At 56.3% G+C, this 6470-nt stretch overlaps 1 protein-coding gene across 1 annotated transcript in view; it reads right to left on the reverse strand.

The window, feature by feature from the left end:
* The window catches only part of Onecut3 (one cut homeobox 3), a gene marked incomplete at its 3' end in the record, with an annotated part of 31748 nt that overhangs the window by 18854 nt on the left and 6424 nt on the right, over nucleotides 1–6470 (reverse strand). The window lies entirely within an intron of this gene.

Below are 6470 nucleotides of genomic sequence, written 5' to 3' on the forward strand. Positions count from 1 at the left end.
AAAAAAAAAAAAAGCATGCTGGGACGCAGAGTCAGGCAGCTGGAAATGAATGTGAAAAAGATGACAGGAAAGGACCGGCGATAAGAGAAGGGACAGGAGGCCAGCCCAGAAAGGGGAAGAAGGTTGACCCGGCATTTCCATTGTTAGGAAATTAATCCCCAGATAAACTCCCTGGGCAAAGGGATCAGCCCCGGGGATGTTGTCACCCAGCCTGCAGCCCCAGGGTGACCACAAATGAGCCCCAGCTTTCTAAATGTGGGCAGGGCGGGAAGGTGACTCGGAAGGAGCGGGGTGAGCCGGACAAAGGGCTGGGCTGCCTGCCCGTCTTCTCCCCACACCTCGCTGCGCTGGGGGTGGGGGGACTGAACCAGGGGAAACTCTACCACTGAGCTCCATCCCCAGCCCAGTCACTAAATTACCCAGGCTGGCCTTCAACTTTCCATCCTCCTGCCTCAGCCTCCCCGGCAGGTGGTGACAGGCGTGCACTTCCACACCCGGCTGGGGTTAACTCTGTTTCTTGTTAGGGATCCCCCCGGGTGTGCAGAGGGAAAAGACGTGGCAATCCAGGCTCTTTTCATGCCTTAAAGAAGAAAATCAGGACTGGGGATTTAAGCTCAGTGGTGCCGCACCTGCCTTGCAAGCACAAGGTCCTAACTTCGAGCCCCGGTACAAAAAAAGGAAGGAAATAAAGCCAGGTCATGCTGGGAGGCTGAGGCAGGAGGACTGCAAATTGGAGCCTAGCCTCAGCAACTTGCTGATTTAGGTAGACCTTGTCTCAAATTTAAACAGTTAAAAAAGGGCCTGGGGATGTAGCTCAATGCGAAGGCCCTGGGTTCAATCCCCAGTACCTGCCTGTGTGTGTGGCAGAGGTGATAAAAAGAATTTGTACCCCCAGCTGGATTAAGTGTAGGAACAGAAGTTAGACACCCCAAAACTAGGAGCTGGAAGTTGTCCTCTTTTACTTAAATTTGGAAGCTGGTCAATGTGTCAACTATTTTAAAATATTGTAGAGACCAGAGTGGTAGCACATAGGAGGCTGACGCAGGAGGATCTCAAATTCTAGCCCTGCTTGGGTAATTTAGCGAGGACTCTGTCTCAAATAAAAAAATATTAAAAGGGCTGGAGTTCAGTTAAGAAAAAAAGAATTTCCTTGTCTCCCTTCCTCCCTTCCTAAGAATCGGCTAAGAATCCGTAGACACAAAGATGAGACTTCTGTTTGGTGCAGGGACCCAGCTCCAGTAGGCGGCTGAGCTTACCCTGGGGCTCTGCGGGCCAGGGTGGTGGGGTCCTGATCTCCCTGCGCCTGGCCGCTGGGCTGCTGCGGGGGAGAAGTGTGCCTTGGCCCAGGTGCTTGTGGGTCCTGAGCACTGACCTTGGGGCCTCCCAAATGGGGAAACTGAGGCGCGGGCATCCTGCCAAAGGACCCCGTGAGCATGCAAGGTCTCAGAATGCGAGGCGCCTCTTCTCCAAATCCCAGGCTCTGCATCACAGCCCGCCCCCGGGGACCCTCCCAGACACCCAGGGAAGCTGTGGGTGTAGACAAGGGTCCCTGTGACCTTGTAGCTTTGGGGGGTCCCCCAACCCGCCCCCTCCATCTGCCCACCTGTCAAGACTCCAGAGGAGCCAAGCACCAAGCATGGCGGCACAGGACTGCGATCCTAGTGCTAGGGAGGCTGAGGCAGGAGGATCGCAGAGAGTTCTAGGCCAGCCTGGGCCACAGAGTAAGACTCTGCCTCAAAAAACAAAACAAAAACAAAAAACCCCACAAAAGAACAGACTCCTCAGTAAAACGGCTTCCAGTTTCCCAGCCCCGCTCACATGAAGGCTTATTTGGCAGGGGAGAAACTGAGGCAGCAGGTGTCCTGGGCATGCCCAAGGTCATGTGGGTCGCCAGGCCCCCTTGGCCCTGGCCCCAGACTCTCCCCTCCTCCACTAGTTCTGCCCTCCATGTTGATTAGCATCTATATTTAATTAAAAACTTGATGCAAACCTGCTCACCTCCCCTGGTTAAGACAGCCGCTTGCTGGCTGGACACAGAGACTGTAGGGGCCCTGGCCTGACCCCCACCCACAGCCTCCCGACTTTCCTACCTGCAGCTTCTGTCCGTGTCCCTCCCACCAGCCACAGGTGCCCTCCCCTGGAGTTATGGAGTTAGGGCATCCCAGGCAGGAACAGGAAGCTAGCTGTTTCTACTTCGGTGTTTGGGGGAGCCACTGAGGCAGGGGACGATGGAATCGGGGCTGACAAGCTCCACGAGGGCACTGAAAGCCCCCTTCGCTGGTGGGAAAAGGAAGCAGCAAGGGGCGAAGTTGAGCTGGAAGACCAGCAAAGAGGAGAGGGCAGCAAGGTAGGGGTGGATCAGACTAGAGTGGTAATGGTTGATAGGCAAAGAGCCCAGGCATGGGAGACAGATCACAGGAGGACTGGCGGCCGCACTAGGACTTTAATTCAAGAGGACTAGGGCCAGGGATTTAGCTCAGCGGTTCCGTGGCCTGCCCTGCAAGCACAAGGACCTGAGTTCAATCCCCGGTATCAAAAAAAAACAAAAACAAAAACAAACAAGAGGACTGGAGGATAAAAGAGCCAGATGCCAGCCGCAGCCTCCGGGCCAGTAAGCTGTAAACAGCCCCAGGCTCCTCTGCAGTGTCTGGGAGGCCCCTGTCCAGCAGGCTCTGCGGAGCCAGAAAGGTCGCCTGGAAGCGTCCCACACCCAAGAGTCCCCCAGCTCACTCACTCCCAAGAAGCGCCCGCCGTGTCCCTTCCAGACCCTCAGGGCAAGACCTAGCACCGCTGTCCACTCCCTGAGCTGCCCAGTAACGCTGCCCGTTTCTCAGACGAGGAAACCAAGGCTCAGGCTCCGGCCCAGGATCAGTCAGGGACAGATGGAGCCCAGGTTAGGTCTCCCCTCCTTTCTTTCCTCCCTCACTCCCTTCCTTCTTTTCCCGGCACTCGGGATTCAACCTGGGACCTCTGCAACTGAGCTACACCTGAAGCCCCTTTTTATTTTTATTCTTTGAGATGAGGTCTCCCTAAATTGCCCAGGCTTGGCTTGAATTTGAGATTCTCCTGCCTCAGCCTCCCAGAGTACTGGGGTCACAGGCGTGCCCCACCACACCCAGCTAGAGCTTGGGTCTTTAATTAAAGGTGAGGGGCTGGGCACACTCTTGGGACCGCACAGCTGTGGGGTGAGCGATCTCCCCCTTCTGCCCGTCTTGGGTGGAGGCTGGGGTGGGTGCTGGGTGGGGCAGGGCTCCCTTCCCACCTTGGACCAGTCTTGAACCCCAGCCTCTGGCAACCACCCAGCCTGACCACCACCAATTTGGACTAAGTACCACCGCTGTCACCCAGTCCACACCGGTGCTCAATTCTAGAAACTGCTCCAGGTTTCGTCCTTAGCACGATTTATTACATTTAGAGCTTAAGCATCAGTTGGCCCTGGGTCTGTCCCTCACTGCCTTGGTTTCCCCCATTTGGTCTCCGCCATCCCTCAGGGACTCTGGGCTCTGGCCTCCCGCCCGCCCCGTGGTGGTGGAGGAAACAGGCTCTTTTCATCTGCCTCCCTTTGATATTGTATTAAATATATGTATATCTTTCTGATCAGTTACAAAAAATACTTTTCCTCCCGAGTTGCAATTTAAACAATATTTGAAGGCGGCAGAAGCTATCGACCAAGGCCGATGATGAATTAGAGACGGTAATTCGAATTCATCGACCACCCCCCACCCCAGGAGGAGCCAGCCTGCCCCTCCCCCAGCCCCTCTCCTGCAGCCGCAGTTTAGGTCCCCGCTGAGGTGGGCGTGGGGAGGATCCTGAGGTTGGGGGGCTGTAGGATGGGCTTTGGCCTAGCAGGACCCAGGATGGCAGGAGTCATGGCCAGGATCTGGCTTGAGACCACCAAAACACACATTTTACAGATGGGTAAACTGAGGCACGCCAGCTAGGAAGGCGGGGGAGACTAGAATTCTGAAGTCTTTGCAGGGTTTCTTGGGAGCCTCAGTGAAATAAAAAAAATCACAGATACCGCTCTGCTCCCCTGCCCTGCGATCTCGGGGTGGAAGGAGGCCTTGTTTGGGGGCACTTGGGAGCAGAGTCCTTTTGCTGGTCTCGCTTCCTCTCCCTGTCTCTTGATCTCTCTGTCTCTCTCTCCCCCCAGCTATCTTCAGTTCATTTTCTTTCTGCAGCCTCTGTGTCCTTCCTTCATGTCTATCTTTCTTCTGTGTCCCTTTCTCTCCCTGGCAGGACTCTAAGGACAGGGCAGTGCATTGGGCGGACTGGGCTGTCGCTGTGTGGGTCAGGACTCCTCGGGAACCCAGGTGACACTGGCTAGTTCTGGGGGTGGAGGGGTGCGTGCACGTTCTGGGTGCCTGCGGGCTTCTGGGGCTGTCACTGTGCTAGGCTGCGTGGTGAGTGGGGTCTCGCCTGGCCGCCTCCCCCTTAACCGCTGCGATTTGCCGCCACTTAACCGCTTTTCATTTGTGCAGGGACCGGAACTAAAGGCCTTGGTCAGGGCCTAATTACCCGGCTGCCCTAGGCCTGGGAGGTGGAGCCAGAGGTGTAGCTGCAGCCCCATGCGTGCCCAGGTTCCCCGCTGCTTTGCCCACTACTTTTTTTATTTTTAGTACTGGACATGGAACCCAGGACCTTTGCACTGAGCTACATCCCAGCCCTTTAGAGCCCCCAGTCTGGGCTTGAACTTGTGATCCTCCTGCCTCAGCCTCCCAGAATGCTGGGATGACAGCTGCCCACCACTACACTCTGCCCCAGGACTGTCATTCTAATGTGTTTCTCACACAGGGAACTTGGCTGGGGGAGCTGGGACTTTGCCACTGCAGGAATCAGGAGTCAGTGCCAGGGTGAACGTGGCCTCCGTTTCTCCATCTATTACACCTGCAGTAGGTAGCGGAACATGGTTGCCTGGGTGGGAGTGGGGGTAAGCAAATCGAATAGACACAGTGTTGCTGGGTACCTGTGTCTCAGGGTTGGGTGGGCCCCATTCACCTGACAGCAGGTGCCCCTCTGTGCCACTTGGCGGCTGACTGGCAGCTTGTCTCTGTGACACTCTGACCGATCATTTGCATGACCCCCAAACAAGCTATTCAAATACCACAAATGAAGCCTATCCAGGTGGATCGCTGGTCACCCCAGAACTCTGGGAGGCTGAGGCAGGAGGATCACAAGTTCCAGCCCAGCCCAGGCAACTTCATGAGACCCCCCCCATCTCAAGATAAAAAAATGAAAAAGGGCTGGGGATACAGCTCGGTTCAAAGGGTTCAACTGACAGCATGGGGGGGGCTGCTAAGGGGTCATTTTATTGTTTTATTTTTTAAAAAAAAATTTTTGGGAGTACCAGGGATTGAACTCAGGTCCTTGAGCTTGCAAGGCAGGCCACCGAACCGCTGAGCTAAATCTCCATTTTAGATACGTACAGGTGACAGTCGGAAGGGCAGACGGTGGTGGTGGTGGTATGGGTCATATATTCGCACCAGAAAAGAGGCAGCAGTGGGTTGTGGGTATGCGATGTGGAACCCCGGTTTGGGGAGCCACCCCTTAATATTTCTGGGTCAGCGCTCCCTGACCCTCCGCTCACCTAGCGCTGAATGTAAATGTGACTGAGTGTCCTCTGTGGAAACCTGTGTCCCAGGCAGCCCAGGCCAGGTCTGGTAGCCATTTCTACCATGTCCTAAGCCACCTCCCCAGGGACTTAGGTACCTGACACTTTCAAACAGCAATTTATTTTCCCAGGACCTAAACAGGAGAATCCAAGAGTCCCGGAAGAGACTCCAGCGAGACACAGGGCTTTGCAGAAGGGGGAAACTGAGTCCTGGACGTGGGTGTAGGCTGTGCCACCCGCCTCAGCCCTGGCGAGGCGGTGGGTTGAGGGGGGTGGGGTGCTGCACGGGATCAGGCCTGATGTTGGGGGGGGCACAGCCCCCCCCCCGAGACAGAGTCACCCCCTAATGTCATCCACTACTGGGGCATCTGGGCTGGAGCCCGGTCAGTCTCCGCCCTTTTTGCTCTTGTGTGAAAGAAAGCGAAAGGATCGATCGATCGGGTGCTGGGAGCTGCTATTGTAGCTGAGGCCCGGGGTGCACCGCCGCTCCCCAACACCAACAAGGAAAGACCCCTACCTAGGCGGGGGGGGGCTCTTTCTCGCACCCCCACAAACACAGGATACAGGGTCCTGAGCCGGCTTCCTGGCTGGGGGAAGGTGTAGACCCAGCTGTTGTCAGCTGGGAGGGAGGGGAGAGTGGAGTCCCAGGGGGCGGCAATTGGAGTGGGCCTGGGAGGGACAGAAGAAAGCAGCAGGAGCTAAACGGAGGGCGAGCGAAAAATAAATCGCCACAGGTTTGCCCGCGCACAGAGGAGTGGAAACTGGAGAGACAAAACCCCAAAAGCAAGGCCGGCCGCGGCTCGCGCACCCGAGGCCGGAGCGAAGGAGGGGCGGCGGGCGGTCCGGTCGGGGATGTGAA

Source organism: Fukomys damarensis, unplaced genomic scaffold, assembly GCF_012274545.1.
Source record: "Fukomys damarensis isolate Sample0158 unplaced genomic scaffold, DMR_v1.0_HiC HiC_scaffold_37, whole genome shotgun sequence".
NCBI classification, from domain to species: Eukaryota; Metazoa; Chordata; class Mammalia; order Rodentia; family Bathyergidae; genus Fukomys; species Fukomys damarensis.